This window comes from Pseudophryne corroboree, chromosome 4, assembly GCF_028390025.1.
Source record: "Pseudophryne corroboree isolate aPseCor3 chromosome 4, aPseCor3.hap2, whole genome shotgun sequence".
In the NCBI taxonomy this organism is placed as follows: domain Eukaryota; kingdom Metazoa; phylum Chordata; class Amphibia; order Anura; family Myobatrachidae; genus Pseudophryne; species Pseudophryne corroboree.
Genome location: NC_086447.1, coordinates 300,837,000 through 300,855,491, shown reverse-complemented (window position 1 = coordinate 300,855,491; position 18,492 = coordinate 300,837,000). Strand labels below are relative to the sequence as shown.

At 49.2% G+C, this 18,492-nt stretch overlaps 1 long non-coding RNA gene across 1 annotated transcript; it reads left to right on the top strand.

Annotated features, from left to right (window-relative positions):
* The first annotated feature begins 3,458 nt into the window (after positions 1-3,458).
* Positions 3,459-18,268, top strand: LOC134909420 (uncharacterized). Its single transcript, XR_010175929.1, has 3 exons — positions 3,459-3,564; positions 4,485-4,586; positions 18,046-18,268. It is a non-coding gene; the product is annotated as an uncharacterized LOC134909420 (long non-coding RNA).
* The last annotated feature ends 224 nt before the right edge of the window (positions 18,269-18,492 follow it).

The following is an 18,492-nucleotide window of genomic DNA, read 5'->3' as shown; positions in this document are numbered from 1 at the left end:
GCAGAGGAAGACAGAAGGCAGAGCCGACCAGCCAGATGGTGAGTTGAGGGAGAGTGAGTGAGTGAGAAAGTGTGAGTATGTGTGAGTGTGTGTATGTGTGTGTCTACAGAATGTGTATATTTGTACTGTATGTGTGTAATGTATGTACAGTATGTGTGTGTATGTGGTGTATGTGTGACTATGCAGCATAATGTGTGTAAGCGGCACTGGTACAGGGGGCGTTACATGTAAGCGTCACTGGTACAGGGGGTGTTATGCGTGTAAGCAGCACTGGTACAGTGGGCGTTACATGTAAGCGTCACTGGTAGAGGGGGCATTACGTGTGTAAGCGGCACCGGTACAGGGGGCGTTACGTGTGTAAGCGTCACTGGTACAGGGAGCATTACGTGTGTAAGCGGCACTGGTACAGGGGGCTTTACATGTAAGCGACACTGGTACAGGGGGCGTTACGTGTGTAAGCGGCACTGGTACAGGGGGCGTTACGTGTGTAAGCAGCACTGGGATAGGGGGCGTTGCGTGTGTAAGCATCACTGCTGCAGGGGGCGTTACATGTGTAAGCGTCACTGTTGCAGGGGGTGTTACGTGTGTAAGCGTCACTGCTGCAGGGGGAGTTACGTGTGTAAGTGCCACTACTACAGGGGGCGTTGTGTATAAGTGGAACTACCACAGGGGGCATTACGTGTATAAGCAGCACTACTTCAAGGAGCATTATGTGTAAAAGCATTATGTGTGCTGTCCCTTTGTAAAGTATGGGAGGGCGCAAATTTATAGTTTGCAGGGGGTGCCGAACACCCTAGTGCCGGCCCTGGGTGCAAGGAAGGGTATATACACTAGCTGAGCCAAGCAATCAGTAGTTCACTGAATGCACCTATAGTCGATAGGTGCACTCAGTACACTACTGATTGCTTGGCACAGCTAATGGGGGTCATTCCGAGTTGTTCGCTCGGTAAAAATCTTCGCATCGCAGCGTTTTTCCACTTAATGCGCATGCGCAATGTCCGCACTGCGACTGCGCCAAGTAAATTTGCTATGCAGTTAGGATTTTTACTCACGGCTTTTTCATCGTTCTGGCGATCGTAATGTGATTGACAGGAAATGGGTGTTACTGGGCGGAAACAGGCCGTTTTATGGGCGTGTGGGAAAAAACGCTACCGTTTCCGGAAAAAACGCAGGAGTGGCCGGAGAAACGGAGGAGTGTCTGGGCGAACGCTGGGTGTGTTTGTGACGTCAAACCAGGAACGACAAGCAGTGAAATGATCGCAGATGCCGAGTAAGTCTGGAGCTACTCAGAAATTGCTACGAGGTGTGTAATCGCAATATTGCGAATACATCGTTCGCAATTTTAAGATGCTAAGATTCACTCCCAGTAGGCGGCGGCTTAGCATGAGCAAATCTGCTAAAATCCGCTTGCGAGCGAACAACTCGGAATGACCCCCAATATATACACATATATGTATATATATATATATATATATATATATATATATATATAATTCCAAGGGTAAAGCAGGCGGCACTCAGCAGTCTGGATTCCATTAAACTTTTATTGAACAACCGACATGTTTCGGAGCTTCCTCCGTCCTCAGGGCAGTAATAACCAATGTGCACAAACGTACTTTCTTAAATCCCCAACCAAATCAAAATCACAATGAGCTCTAATGTCACTCACCTGCTCCACAGCACGCCGACGATGCCGCTCTCCCGGTCCACTACCGCGTCTCACGGGTGACGTCATCATGGCGCGCCGTGTCGCAGGGAGTTTCCATGGTAACCAGGACGCTGTTACACTGCGTCCATAGAGCCGCCTGTTAGTGCAAGCCAAAGCAGATAAAATCAAAAAATGAAAAACGTGAAAACATGAACACCATTTAAAAACAGGCACTGTCATAAATAGCTCGTAAGTCCCATATTATTAATAACAGTTTACACAAAGGTACGTGTTAATGATACCATAAAGGCTCATAATAAACACTAAATGCAGGATAGAGTTTACTAAACTAATAGGCAAAAATAAGAACAAAAAACCATTCACTTAGTTACAAAAAGCATTGCAGACCCAAATTCTCATTAAGGCCCTTAGGGGAAATAGTCCCCAATGAAAAGATCCATCTGGACTCCTTCTGCATCAGGATCCTATTCCTATCGCCCCCCTATGTGATTTAACATGTCGGTTGTTCAATAAAAGTTTAATGGAATCCAGACTGCTGAGTGCCGCCTGCTTTACCCTTGGAATTATACAGTGGGACACCATTCCCTCAAGGAGGGCACCGCAGCACATTACCACTTACTTGCTCTGAGTGCCGGACATCACTACGACATCTACATATGGACTTTGCACGGACAGGTCAGTGGCCTAGAGTGTGATACCAAGTCAAGGCACCGGCATATATCTCTATTATCTTTTACCATACCCCGAGGGATCAGGATCATCTTACAGCTTGTAAGACAGACTGTTTTTTGTTTTTAATGAGTATGTCATTATATAGCACGTTTTTTTCTCCCAAGTTTTTTTGAAACCAGTAACCATTCCAGTGATGGCAGGTACAAATGCTGATCTTGAGGCGGTGCTAGATTTAATTCACAAAGATGCCAGCGACCGCTTTAGTTTTTCGGATGCTGAGGCCAACTCCATATTAGTGGGGCGTAGATTGGAAGATGAGCCAGTTGTCAATACTAACGACGAGCTATTCAAAAATTGGCTCCGTTTGAAGCAGAGGGAGTGTGATTTTACATACCATGGGATCACACTCTCTGATTATTACCGCAGTAACCTCATTCCCAGAGGTTTTAGGATTCGCAACTCGCCGACCATTGGACGCTACAACCCACAATTCTGCAGGCGGTGGGTTGCGATCCTAAATAAATGCTCGATGGATCTACTACTGCTTGTGGTTGAAGAATCGACCAGGGAGCTTAACCTGGTTACCACGCAGCTGCAGGACTTTGAATTAAAACATAAGCCGACACTGGTGTCTGATTCCAATAATGATTGGGTGAATAAATTGAGCACTCAAATTGAACAGTACCGACTGAACCTCATCCGTTTTAAAAAGGATAAGCTTGTCAAGGTCCAGAGAGACTATGCACAACGACAAGTTTACCCATGGCTTGGTAATGCTACTTCTAACCAAGGACAACATTTTTCCAAACGGAGAGTTCCCTTTAGAAAATACAGGGACACAGCACCGGGTACAAGTACGTCAGCTAGTGATTCAGAGGCGGCCTCTTCTTCTAATCAATCTCGTGAGACACATATCCCTTTAGATCAGTCGGCAGGGGGGAGATCAGGGGCGGAACTGTGGGAGGCAGTGGAGTCGGCTGCCGCCGGGCTCCTGGCCACAAGGGGGCGCATCTCCTCCACTGTCTCCCGCAGCCTGAGAACTGCGCTGCTATTGCAGATGGAGGAGCTGTGTCAGTGACACGGAAGCTGCCTCCTGTAGAGAGAGATGGCACTGGCTGCAGCTAGGGGGAGCTCCAGAGCACAGCTCCTCCCGGGCCCTTAGTAAGCCAGCCGAGGGAAGCTCAGAACTCTCTGCTCCTCCATGCTCTGGATGATAGCCAAAGGTAGGCACTGTGTGGGGGGTGGGGGAGAGGTGTATTTGGGGGGGAAGTACTGTGTTTTGTGTGTGCTTGTTTTTAAGTGAGGTGTGTGTGTTTTTAAGGAAAGTTGTACATTCAAGTAAAAGAGGCATGTGTGATGTGTGTGTGAGAGTGGCATGTGTGTGAGAGGCATGTATGTGTATGTAAGTGAGAGGCATATGTGTGTGTGTGTGTGTGTGTGTGTGTGTGTGTGTGTGTGTGAGGCATGTGTATGTAAGTGGGAGGCATGTGTATGTAAGTGAGAGGCATGTGTGTGTGTGTGTGTGTGTGTGTGTGTGAGAGGCATGTGTATGTAAGGGGCCCTACACACTAGGCGATGCGCCACCAAGGTGCCCGACGGCCGATACGGCCGACGAGCGACCCGGCGGCGGGGGGGCAGTGACGGGGGGAGTGAAGTTTCTTCACTCCCCCCGTCACTCGGCTCCGTAGACTTGCAGGCAAATATGGACGATCTCGTCCATATTGGCCTGCATGCACAGCCGACATGGCCCCAGCGATGAACGAGCGCGGGGCCGCACATCGTTCATCGCTGGGGACTCCACACTGCACGATATGAACGATATCTCGTTCATTAATGAACAAGATCGTTCATATCGTGCAGTGAAATCGCTATGTGTGTAGGGCCTATAAGTGAGAGGCATGTGTATGTAAGTGAGAGGCATGTGTATATGAGAGGCACGTGTATGTGAGAGGCACTTGTGTGAGAGGTGTGTGTAAGTGAGAGGCACGTGTGTGAGAGGTGTGTGTAAGTGAGAGGCATGTGTATGTAAGTGAGAGGCGTGTGTGTTTAAGTGAGACGTGTGTGAGTGTTTAAGTGAATGAGGCGTTTGTGTTTTTTTTAATATATATCTAGTGTTCACGCTAGGTGTCTGCCCCTTTTTTAGACAGCTGAATCCCGCCCTGCCCGTTTTTGTGCGCCCTGCCGCCCCGCCGTTTGCTGCCTGCCGGACCCCTCCACGTCGGCCAGCCGTGCGCCGCCAGACCCGGTACGTACATGAGAGTCCCCCTGGGCTAAATTAACCTTGTAAGTATTTTGCAGCTGTAAACATTAATCTCAGTGCTCTCTACCTGGTGCAGTGTGCCTCAGTGCTCTCTACCTGGTGCAGTGTGCCTCAGTGCTCCCTACCTGGTGCAGTGTTCCTGAGTGCTCTCTACCTGGTGTAGTGTGCCTCAGTGCTCTCTACCTGGTGCAGTGTGCCTCAGTGCTCTCTACCTGGTGCAGTGTGCCTCAGTGCTCCCTACCTGGTGCAGTGTGCCTCAGTGCTCCCTACCTGGTGCAGTGTGCCTGAGTGCTCTCTACCTGGTGCAGTGTGCCTCAGTGCTCTCTACCTGGTGTAGTGTGCCTCAGTGCTCTCTACCTGGTGCAGTGTGCCTCAGTGCTCCCTACCTGGTGCAGTGTGCCTCAGTGCTCCCTACCTGGTGCAGTGTGCCTCAGTGCTCCCTACCTGGTGCAGTGTGCCTGAGTGCTCTCTACCTGGTGCAGTGTGCCTCAGTGCTCTCTACCTGGTGCAGTGTGCCTCAGTGCTCTCTACCTGGTGCAGTGTGCCTCAGTGCTCTCTACCTGGTGCAGTGTGCCTCAGTGCTCTTTACCTGGTGCAGTGTGCCTCAGTGCTCTCTACCTGGTGCAGTGTGCCTCAGTGCTCTCTACCTGGTGCAGTGTGCCTCAGTGCTCTCTACCTGGTGCAGTGTGCCTCAGTGCTCTCTACCTGGTGCAGTGTGCCTCAGTGCTCTCTACCCGGTGCAATGTGCCTCAGTGCTCTCTACCTGGTGCAGTGTGCCTCAGTGCTCTTTACCTGGTGCAGTGTGCCTCAGTGCTCTCTACCTGGTGCAGTGTGCCTCAGTGCTCTCTACCTGGTGCAGTGTGCCTCAGTGCTCTCTACCTGGTGCAATGTGTCTCAGTGCTCTCTACCTGGTGCAATGTATCTCAGTGCTCTCTACCTGGTGCAATGTGCCTCAGTGCTCTTTACCTGGTGCAATGTGTCTCAGTGCTCTCTACCTGGTGCAATGTGCCTCAGTGCTCCCTACCTGACGCAATGTGTATAATGTGCTCTATCTGACGCAATGTGTATAATGTGCTCTATCTGGCGCAATATGTATAACGTGCTCTACCTGGCGCAGTGTGTATAGGAGGTTCTAACTGGTGCAATGTGTATTAGGGGCACTACCTTCCCCACGAAACAACGCCCCTAGATTTTTGCTGCGCACCTTCGGTGCGCACTGTCCATGTTTTGGCCATAGGAATGGGAGCACCAAGCATTATAGTATGTACCTAAGTTTGCCCATCTAACTTAAAAATGTGCCCTCCCGAATGAAAAATGTGCCCTCCCCGTGATCAGCACCCTGCCCTAAAAAAATACCACAGTGAACACTAATTATATTGGCACACCGCTGCGCCAAAGCATCTCCATGGAGACCTGGCGGGTGAGGGAGCACTGTAGGTGTACTATAATGGTATGCTGGTGTCTGTTTTATTGTAATGACTGACTTGGAGTGCGTCCACTTTCTATGTGTATCTATATTACTATTGGGAAAGGTACCTGAGCACGCTGCTACTGTTCACCCTGGGTGCCGGATAGCTACATATGGTATGTGTGTGTATGTGTAGGGGGGCACCAAAATGTATCATGCCTCCGGGCGACTAGGACGAACTTACGCCACTGGGGGAGATCGACACGGTCCAACAAAACCCCTCCCAAAGGACGAGGAAGAGGACAAGGACGAGGCGCTCGCAGCAAAATCAAAGGATCCTCCGGACAAAATCCTCCGCGAGCTTGAAGGAACTTATCTTTAACCTGTCATCCACACCCTTGACCGACCAGGAATATCATTTATTAGCCAAGGGATTGTCTTTTGTGCCAGCTAGAGACCCGGATCCACTCACTTGGAAAGTGGAAGTCCATCGTCTTGGTCGGACTCTGAGACGCAAAGAGTTTTTTAACTCTAGACCTTCTAGTGATTTGTGTCAATCGATACCTCCACAATTACGTAAAATTATGCCTGGTTCCAATTTTGACCCCCCCAGTCTGAATCCTTCCATTAAAACCTTCCTTAGGATGGTAGAAAGGGAGGGCACTGTCCCTAGTGCCGTTCCGTTTAGTAATATATCCAGGGGGGAGCGGAAGATATTAAAAGGCTTGGCAGAGCGTACGGACATAGTAGTCCGCAAAGCTGACAAGGGGGGTGCAATAGTGGTCCAGGACTTGACAGCATACATTAAGGAGTGTGACCGTCAGCTTAATGACACAGCTACTTACAGTAAACTCACTAGGGACCCCACCTCTGAGTATAAAAGTGAATTGGATCACTATTTACAGGAGGTCTGTGAACAGGACCTCATTTCACTTGATGTTAAGCAGGCTCTTATGGTAGAATTCCCCAAGGTACCCTTGTTTTATACGGTCCCGAAGGTACACAAGTCGCTAGTTGACCCTCCGGGCCGACCCATTGTGTCGGCACGTGGCTCTTTGTACCATCCGGTATCAGTATATTTGGATGCCTATTTGAATCCGTGTGTTCAAGCCATTCCGTCCTATCTTAAGGACACCACTTCACTTCTAGTACAGATGCAGGACTTGGATAACTTGCCATCACATACCTTGCTCTGCAGTGCAGACGTTACTAGCCTCTACACCTGCATTCCGCATGTTGCGGGTGTTGAGGCAGTGCGTCTGCTACTGCAGGACAACGAATTGTATAAAGGTCCTGAATTAGGAGTGTTTTTGAAATTATTGTACATGGTATTGAGCCGCAATTATTTTATTTTTAACGGTGTATTTTTCTTGCAGCAGGCAGGTTGTGCGATGGGGTCGGCGGTGGCCCCATCGTACGCCAATGCCTTCATGTACAATGCCTTCATGTACAAGGTGGAACAACAGATGTTCTATTTGAACACTGCAGTTATGCAGCATGTTATATACTATAAGCGGTATATAGACGACTTATTAGTTTTTTGGGGGGGTACTAGGGAGGAGCTTGCGGACCTGTGGGATAGGCACAATTTGACATCACAAGTAGTCAAATTTACATATGTCATAGATGAGGTTAACATTAATTACCTAGATGTTTCTATCATTTGTTCTAACCAGAGGATATCAACTGCCATTTACATCAAACCCACGTATCGCAATATGCTCCTTAGTCACCAAAGCTTCCACCCATTAGCGCTTAAACATGGGTTACCGTACTCACAGTTTCTACGAGTGAGACGGATTACCTCTGACCCACAAGAAATCGTGGTGGCATTAGATAACATGTTGACTAAATTTGCGCATCGAGGTTATCCACTGCGAGAGTTACAGGCGGCTAAAACTAAGGTCTTAAACATACCACGCGAACATACCTTACAACCGATGAAGGTCTCTAACGACCTTAAAAGATTAGCTTGGGTTAACACCCACACTACCGCTAGTAAAAGAGTGATACAAAAGGCCAAACAAATGTGGCCTATCATTCAGACAGACCAGACCATGTCATCTCTAGCGGAGACACGTATCATGCCTTGCAGTGGCGTCATGAGGTGGGTGCGGGGGGTGCGGCCCGCACCCGGGTGTTACCCTTCTATAGGGTGACACCAAAATGAGCCGCACACTCACATGCACCCCCATCCCCTGACATGAAAATGCCTGGTCCACGGCTGCGTCCACACCCCCTCCTCCCAGGCCCCGCCTCCTAAAGCCCGACACTCTCACCTGTCAGTGAGATCAGCAGGCAGCAGCCACAGACCCGTGCAGGCAGTGCACTGGCCAGCCCTCCCCTCTCCTCCAGCGTCCACTCTCTCCTCACTCCGGGTCCTGACTGAGCCTGACACACACAAGCTCCGCCCCCAGACTGTAACTACACGAGCATGTAGTTGCTGCTGATGTTGCTGCATGATGTCAGGTAACTTCTATAGTGGCTTCTCCATGTCCATGATGAGCAGAATCCATTTCTGATGTGTGTATGTGTCTGTATGGGGGTGAATGCGGGATGTATAAATTGTTGGATTACTGAGTGCTGTGGGGGGGGGGGGTAATTTGGGCTGTGTGAGCATACTATGGGTGCAGTTCGAGTGTAGTATGGGTGCTGTGTGACATAGTATGGGTGCTGTGTGAGCGTAGTATGGGTGCAGTTTGAGTGTAGTATGGGTGCTGTGTGACGTAGTATGGGTGCTGCTGTGTGAGCGTAGTATGGGTGCAGTTCGAGTGTAGTATGGGTGCTGTGTGACATAGTATGGGTGCTGTGTGAGCGTAGTATGGGTGCTGCTGTGTGAGTGTAGTATGGGTGCTGTGTGACATAGTATGGGTGCTGTGTGAGCGTAGTATGGGTGCAGTTTGAGTGTAGTATGGGTGCTGTGTGACGTAGTATGGGTGCTGCTGTGTGAGCGTAGTATGGGTGCTGTGTGTGAGCGTAGTATGGGTGCTGTGTGTGAGCGTAGTATGGGTGCTGTGTGTGAGCGTAGTATGGGTGCTGCTGTGTGAGCGTAGTATGGGTGCTGCTGTGTGAGTGTAGTATGGGTGCTGTGTGACGTAGTATGGGTGCTGCTGTGTGAGCGTAGTATGGGTGCAATTTGAGTGTAGTATGGGTGCTGCTGTGTGAGCGTAGTGTGGATGCTGTGTGAGCATAGTATGGGTGCTGCTGTGTGAGTGTAGTATGAGTGCTGCTGTGTGAGCGTAGTATGGGTGCTGCTGTGTGAGCGTAGTATGGGTGCTGCTGTGTGAGTGTAGTATGGGTGCTGTGTGACGTAGTATGGGTGCTGCTGTGTGAGCGTAGTATGGGTGCAGTTTGAGTGTAGTATTGGTGCTGCTGTGTGAGCGTAGTATGGGTGCTGCTGTGTGAGTGTAGTATGAGTGCTGATGTGTGAGCGTAGTGTGTATGCTGTTTGAGCGAAGTATGGGTGCTGCTGTGTGAGTGTAGTGTGAGTGCTGTTGTGTGAGCGTAGTGTGGATGCTGTTTGAGCGAAGTATGGGTGGTGCTGTGTGAGTGTAGTATGGATGCAGTTTGAGTGTAGTATGGGTGCTGTGTTACGTAGTATGGGTGCTGCTGTGTGAGCGTAGTGTGGATGCTGTGTGAGCGAAGTATGGGTGCTGCTGTGTGAGGGGAGCGTTATGTCAGCTGATAGGGTGGGTGGATCAATGTGCTAATGGGTGTTGCAGTGATCGTGCACAGCAAAAAAAATTGTGGGTCCCAGGGACTCCTCACTTTAAAAAATTGGGGTCCTACTCAACATTTCTGTGTCCTATCACATATTATGGGATGTGAGGGCAGGCAGTACTGGGGGTTTTAAGGGGGTAAGGGTAGATAGAAGTTTGGGCAGTACTAGGGGAATGGAGGCGGGTAGGGATAGGAAATACTTGGACAGGGGGGATAAGCAGGCAATAGGATCTCTGACATTGCACTGGGTATATACATATTATGATACTGGGTGTATATTATATACACACACACACACACACACACACACACACACACACACATTTATATATATATATACATATATATATATATTATGTAGCATATAGTTCAACACTCCATTAAACAGAAAAACTGTGTCTGGTGCCCTCACAAACTATATATTCATAGCATATTCAAAACAGTGCGGCACTTCTGGCTATAGGGGGTAATTCCAAGTTGATCGCAGCAGGATTTTTGTTAGCAAACCCATCACCACGCCCCCCCCCCCCCCCTTCACCAGAATTTTGTGTGGTGTGATAGGGGAGGAGGTCCATGGGGGGTGACACCATGAGTTACCACACCGGGTGACACCAACGCTAGTGACGCCTCTGATGCCTTGTTATACCCGTGGCAAGAATTTGGGAGACATGGTTATGAAGCTTGATGTTACCAATCTCACCAAGCTTAGGGAGTCACACTTTTTGAGACAAAAGTTAGGCTGCTATCGCTGCCTGGGATGTGCTACGTGCAACACCCTGATGTCAGGGGCTACATTCAACCATCCACATACTGGTCGTAAAATAAAAATACAACACAGACTCACGTGCACCACTACACATGTAGTTTATCTTTTAACTTGCCCTTGTGGTTTGGCCTATATAGGTAAAACAATTCGCCAATTTAGGGAACGTATGGCCCTTCATCGTAGTGCTATTAAGAAGGCTTACGAGAGGGGGGGCGTGGCTTCGCAGACATGGAGTAGCTGCATCTGATCGGCGCTCTCCGTCTACACTATCCTGCACAACATCTCCTGATCTCCCACCTATACTTTGCGAGGCATCTAAGTGCGGGGGAACTAGCCCTGATTGCGGTGACTCTCCCCCTGGCTGTGTACGGCGGCTGCCGTGTCTGCACGAACCCGACAAGTGCTGCTGGCGTCGTTGCGCGGGAAGGAGCCGGCGCCATCACGAGAGGGAGACGCCGGAACTGCAGATGTGACTCGCACGCGGGACGACGCCGGGCTCAGCAGAAGACGGAGTCAGCGGCTCAGAGGGGTAAGCTTAACACTATGAATGGGCCCTGCTATGCCCCCTCCTGAGATTCTATCCTGCTGCCATTAGAGCCTGAGCCCGACGTGTGGAGCGTGACCGAGGGCTGCTGGAAGGGGAAGAGAGCCTCGTGTCCATGCTGGACCGAGAGGTGCCCTGGCCCCAATAACTCCCAGCCTAGACGTGTCTGCCCTGATCCCCCTGCTGACACCCACACTCCATAAAGCCTGCAGTGCGGATAATAGCAGGAGGCATTTTACATACACTGTGCCTGTATACCTTGAGGTGCGGCTGCCTGCCCCCTCCTGACTGGAGTCTGATCCGATATCTGCCCTGCAACACAGTGCCTGTGTACCCTTAAATGTGGATACCTGCTTCCCTTTGACCGGGGTCTGATCTGACGTTTACCCTGCAATTGAGTGCCTGTGTACCTTTGCAGCGTGGCTGCCTGCTCCCTTCTGACCGGAGTCTGATCTGATGTATACCCTGCAATACAATGTCTGTACACCTGCAGAGTGTGGCTGCCTGCTCCCCTCTGACCAGAGACTGATCTGACAAATACCCTGCAATACAATACCTGGGCACCTGCAAAGTGCGGCTGACTGCTCCCTCATGCCCGGAGTCTGATCTGATCTGTTATAAACCCTGCAATATAGTCACTGTGCGCCTCTGAAGTGGGGCTGCCTGCTTACTTCTGACAGGTGCCTGACCCGATATACACCCTGCAATATACCTTAGCTACTTTATTCTATACTATTGGCTTTTGCCTGGGTGCTTCCCTTTACAACATAATGGTGAAACCACAGCAATCTGCCGCCGCTGCTAAGCTGGAGAAGTATTCCCGGTCATCTAATCCTGCCCGTAAAGAGGTGACCCCTGACCGCACCTCCTCTCCTCCGCCTGAATCCCCGCGAAACTCGGCCATCCCGGACGCTCCTCCTGACGCTGCCCTACAGAAGGTCCTGGAGGCTGTGGTGGCTAGTGAGGCTAGGCTGGCGGACAAAATTGGTCAAGTTCAATCTGACCTATCTATTATACATCATGACCTTCAGAGGGTCCGGGAACGGGTAGGTGAAGTGGAGGCTCGCACTTCCTCCCTTGAGGACTTAGTGAAGCCACTGGGAACCAAGATTACTAATATCAATACCCAAATGACGGATGTACAACACAAACTGCTAGATATGGAGGGGCGTTTGAGAAGGTGCAACGTGCGCTTTGTGGGCCTCCCGGAACGCGAGGAAGGCCAGGCTCCTGAAAAATTTGTGGAAAAATGGCTCACGGACAACTACGGGATGGAATCCTTCTCACCTTTTTTCACCGTGGAAAGAGCCCACCGGGTCCCCTTCCGCCCTCCTCCACCTGGGGCGCCTCCCCGCACCTTGATAGCTAAGCTCCTCAACTACCGTGACAGGGATGCTCTATTGAGGTTGAATCGTATTAAGGGCCCACTGATGTGGAATGGCTCCCGTGTATCCGTATTCCCTGACTTCACGGTGGAAGTCCAAAAGAATAGGGCCCAATTTACCCCGGTTAAGAGACGTCTTCGTGAACTCAACATATCCTATGCCATGCTGTTCCCTTCTAAATTGAGAGTAGTGGTGGATGGTGAGGCGAAATTCTTTACAACCCCTCGAGAGGCCTCTGCGTGGCTGGACACTGCTAGGCCGGCTAGACGGGCATTGGCAGATGATTAAAGAAGACACATGCTTACTCTCCTGCTATGAACGCTCTCCTCTACACCTGGACGTTCACTCCTGTCTGCAGCTTCAGGGGGGAGCTGGGGGGGTGTATGCTGTAACTGTGACACATATACTTATTACTGCCCTGTGATATTACTGTGCTCGGGAGCTCGGAGTGGGCTTCATAAGGTGTCCCTCTGTTAGTGGGTGGCTGGGGGGGGGGGGGGGGGCGATCGGGGAGCCTGCCTTGAAAGGATAGACCCCATACTGTTTTACTAGGGGGAGTTTTTTTTTTTTGAGTTGGGAACAGCCTAAAAGTTGCGCTTCATGCCACGATGCAGTGCCACAGGGACTGTCTCTGTGGGGGGGGGGGGGAGGAAACTTTTTCTAGTTTAAGTGGGAGGATGCCTTAAATGTACGGAGGGCGCTGAGACATGTCTAGTCGCCACTGTATTTTTTGCCTACCGGTTTTCTATTGAACAGTTAGGATTTTAGAGAGTTTGTTTTCTCTGTAGACGGAGGGGTGGGGATAATTTCTTGTTGCAGGGATCCAAGTATGCCAATGTTCGGGGTGGTGTACAGGGAGGGGGGTGTGGGACTCGGGGGTAAAGGTTTCCCAAGGTCTGGGATGATACCTGGGGGATTAGTTTTAAGGATTACTATGCAACTGCTGAACTGTTTTTGTTTTCTTTCCTTAACTGTATTGTGGTATGTGGAAAATGTGAATTGTCATGTTATTGGAAGTGCGGTGTGGTGCCTGCTGGATGGTGTGCGGGCTGCCAGAGTCTTAACTGCTCGGTACACAGCGATCCAATGGCAAATAACCTAGTCAAATTTCTCTCCTGGAACGTGCGGGGCCTAAACGACAAGGTCAAAAGGACGCTGGTCCTTAGACAGATCAAACAATTAGGGGCGGACATTGTATGTCTGATGGAGACTCACCTAGTTGGGGCTAGAGTTCTATCGTTAAAGAAACCTTGGGTGGGTTGGTCCTACCATTCAACCCATACCTCCTCCTCTCGGGGAGTCTCCATCTTAATCAAGAAGCATGTCCCGTTCGTGATAGAGCAGGTACAGACTGATCCATGGGGTAGGTCGGTTTTTATTAAGTGCCAGATTCATGCAATGTCACTTGTGCTGATAGCACTCTATATACCGCCTCCATACTCCCCGGAAATCCTTAAAAAGGCTGCAGAGTTTATAGCTTTGTTCCCTGAAGCTCCCGTCATTAGCCTGGGGGACTACAACAATACCTTAGATCCGACCCTAGATAGGCTTACGGCTGCCGGGACACCTACCGGACGTGGAGGTGGTTCATTTAGAGCTATGGTGGAGGGCATGGGGCTGGTCGATGTGTGGCGTCAAAGACACCCTGGTACCAAACAATTTTCCTGCTTCTCACTTACATATTCTGCTTTCTCTAGAATAGATCTCGCTCTGATTTCTCCTGAATTGCTACCGCGGGTGCGCTCGGTGCAGCTCGAAACCAGGGGGATCTCTGATCATTCCCCGCTCTCCCTGGTTCTCGATATGGGAGGGTTGAGAGGTCAGGCTTTCTGGAAGTTAAACCCTTTTTGGCTTACTAGGCTGGATGCTGATGAGACGCTAGAGGGACAGTGGGCGGAATTTCTGCAGTTTAATGAGGGCACTGCTCCTCTACCTATACTCTGGGACGCATTTAAGTCCCACCTACGAGGCACCCTTATACGGGCGGTTTCGACTCTGAAGAAATCATATAGGGAAAAAGAGGCAACTCTGGAGGCTTCCTGTAGGTCCCTGGAACTTGCCTACTTGACTGATAATTTGTCCTCCTCTAAGGAGGCTTGGCTGAGAGCACAGAGGGAATGGACCGACTGTCTAACTGACAAAGCTAAGTACAGTATACTCTTTACTAAACATTCACTTTATGCTATAGGTGACAGACCGGGCGGGTTCCTCGCTAGACTGGCACGTACTGAGCAACCGTCTAATACTGTGATTAGCCTTATAGATCACGACGACATCGTATATGACCATACCCCAGACATAGTCAACCAATTTCTTGACTACTATATTCATTTATATAATACTAGATTGACCTGCACGGAGGAAGATCTCTTGTCATACCTTGACGCTATCCCCTTGCCGTCACTGACCCCAGATGCACGAGAATTCCTCGATTCTCCGATCTCTTTAGCCGAGGTAGAAAGGGCCATACAGTCCTTCCCTGGTGGTAAAGCGCCAGGGTTGGATGGTATACCAGCAGAATTCTACAAGAAGCACAGGGAATTCTGCGCGCCTAGATTGCTGGCTCTATATGAGGGAATGTTTGGGGAAGGAAAGGTACCAGAATCCATGTCTGAGGCACTGATTATTGTTCTGCTGAAGCCTGATAAGGACCTCACCAGGGTGGAATCTTATCGGCCCATATCCCTGCTACCTACTGATATCAAAATCTTAGCTAAAATATTGGCGGTTAGACTTAATTCAGTTATAGCCCAGCTGGTTCATGACGATCAGACCGGGTTCATGCCTGGGAAATCTACGCTAATCAATCTTAGGAGATTGTTCACCCATCTGCAGGTCCCCCATGGGGATGACCACTCCTCGATTATTGTTTCATTGGACGCTGCTAAAGCATTTGACTCTGTGGAGTGGAAGTTTCTCTGGGGGACCATGGAGAAATTTGGGATAGGTCCTGGCTTTATAAAATGGGTTAAATTGCTGTACTCGAGCCCTAGGGCTAGAGTATCGATTAATGGCTTTGTCTCCTCCTCATTCCCACTGCAGAGGGGGACCAGGCAGGGCTGCCCCTTGTCCCCTGCCCTATTCGCACTGGTGGTAGAACCGTTGGCGTGTCTCATTAGAAATGCTGCTACTATACCCGGTTTTAAAATTGGCCCGAGAGAGGATAAAATAGCTCTGTACGCAGATGACATATTGCTTTTTGTCTCCAATTACTCTGTCACCATGCCTATTATCCTTACTATAATTAATGACTTTGGGGTGTACTCGGGCCTTTTGATTAACTGGGATAAATCATGTATAATGCCATTCAGGGGCCGGTGCCCAGAGACTCCTAAAATATCCCTCCCACTTCAGTGGGTGGAGGCCTTTAAGTACTTGGGAATTTGGATATCTAACGACCCGTCCCGATATATAAACCTTAATGTACAACCCCAATTGGACTATTTGAAATCACGGATAGCGATCTGGGGCAGGCTCCCGCTGACTGTCACCGGGAGAATTAGTCTAATTAAAATGACGGCACAACCTAAGATATTGTATATACTGCAACACTCCCCGATTTATATCCCCCAAGCGATATTTAAACACATCGATAGTTGCATATCCTCCATAATATGGTCTAGCAAGAGAGTACGGATTAAACTGAACACCCTGACGCGGGATAGGGACTCTGGGGGCATGGCGGTACCATCTTTTAGACTGTATTACTGGGCCACTCAACTAGCACATATCTACGACTGGCTTAAAGACGAATCTGGGCTGGATCTTCCCTCTCTGGTGGTGTCGACATTGGCTCCTGGGCTCACTCCATTGAACTGCTTGCTATCTGGCAATAACAACTTAATTGACCTACCAATATTTAAGCAGGCAGTGATGATTTGGAAGCAAGCTGGTACTCTGCTTTTGAGTGAGGGCTGGGATCCGGATGCACCATTAGATGGAACCACTGGATTTAAGGAGCTGAGGGGTCTGGGGATCCGGGACGTATGGGGCAGATGGGGTGTATATGCTATTGGGCAGTTATACTCTGGGAATGTGTTTAAATCCTTTTCGCAGCTACAATCAGAATATCCAATTCCCCATACCTACTTTTATAGATATTTACAGTTACGACATGCCTGCTCTGCTCAGTTCCCTGACAACTCAATTCAGCTGCAGCAGTCCCCTGTTAGGCTGATGTTGCAGTCCCTGGATGGCTCCCACCTCACGTCCCGGATATATTCTAGTCTGCTCACTTCGCAACACCCGACTGACATGCCACTCCTTCGTTTAAAATGGGAGGCAGACTTGGGGTCCTTGTCCCAGGACGCTTGGGATGCTGCTCTAGGATGTCCCCGCACCTCCTCCACTTCAGCAAGATTCCAACAGATTCAACTATTTATACTTCACAGAGTGTACATTACCCCTATGCGCTTGCTACAGATGGGGGGTAGGGGGGATTCCAAGTGCCCTAAATGCGGCTCGATGGAGGGCACGTTCTGGCATCTATTATGGGATTGCCCTATGGTTAAGGTATTCTGGAATGAGGTTATTCGAGTTATGAATGATACCGGGATACCCTTAGATACATGCACGCCTGCTGTATGTTTACTAGCGGCTTTTGATGACGATGGCCTTGATAAAAATATGCAACGATACATTGCCAACCTATGCATGCTGGCCAAGGTCTGCATAGCCAGACTATGGATGGCCACTAGCGCTCCTTGCACCGCAGCCTGGATATCCCTCACTAACGAGGTTGTCAAACACGAAAGGTATGTGTACATGAGTAGACGTGCTGAAACAAAATATTATTGTATTTGGGAAAGGTGGTTAAACTCACCATATATACACAGATAGTTGTGGGACCATGTTTGGATGATAGTGGCTGAATGGGGTTATTAACTAAATACCGATTGATGTCTCTCTAAATCAGTGACTCTGCCGTGCCGGCGCACTCTGGCATGCACTTCTGCACAAGAACCACACGAACTGCTAAATTCTTCCACATACAATTGTTTATTTGCCTTACCTATATGTACATTTTCTTTGTAAGTATCAAATGCAATACTATTGTTAAGCTTTTCAACAGTTGCTGGGGAGGGTCTGTAGTTTGTTGTAATTGTATTTGAATGTTATGGAAAATTTCAATAAAAACTTTTGAATTAAAAAAAAAAAAGAAGGCTTACGAGAAGGGGCATAGTGAGCAGCCTTTTGCCCGACATTGCCTAGCGGCCAAACACAATGTTGCATCCATTAGGGCTATTCTAATTGACCACGTACCTAAATCACATAGGGGGGGCGATAGGAATAGGATCCTGATGCAGAAGGAGTCCAGATGGATCTTTTCATTGGGGACTATTTCCCCTAAGGGCCTTAATGAGAATTTGGGTCTGCAATGCTTTTTGTAACTAAGTGAATGGTTTTTTGTTCTTATTTTTGCCTATTAGTTTAGTAAACTCTATCCTGCATTTAGTGTTTATTATGAGCCTTTATGGTATCATTAACACGTACCTTTGTGTAAACTGTTATTAATAATATGGGACTTACGAGCTATTTATGACAGTGCCTGTTTTTAAATGGTGTTCATGTTTTCACGTTTTTAATTTTTTGATTTTATCTGCTTTGGCTTGCACTAACAGGCGGCTCTATGGACGCAGTGTAACAGCGTCCTGGTTACCATGGAAACTCCCTGCGACACGGCGCGCCATGATGACGTCACCCGTGAGACGCGGTAGTGGACCGGGAGAGCGGCATCGTCGGCGTGCTGTGGAGCAGGTGAGTGACATTAGAGCTCATTGTGATTTTGATTTGGTTGGGGATTTAAGAAAGTACGTTTGTGCACATTGATTATTACTGCCCTGAGGACGGAGGAAGCTCCGAAACATGTCGGTTGTTCAATAAAAGTTTAATGGAATCCAGACTGCTGAGTGCCGCCTGCTTTACCCTTGGAATTATACAGTGGGACACCATTCCCTCAAGGAGGGCACCGCAGCACATTACCACTTACTTGCTCTGAGTGCCGGACATCACTACGACATCTATATATATATATATATACAGCAAATAGAACCATGCAGCGGCACTCA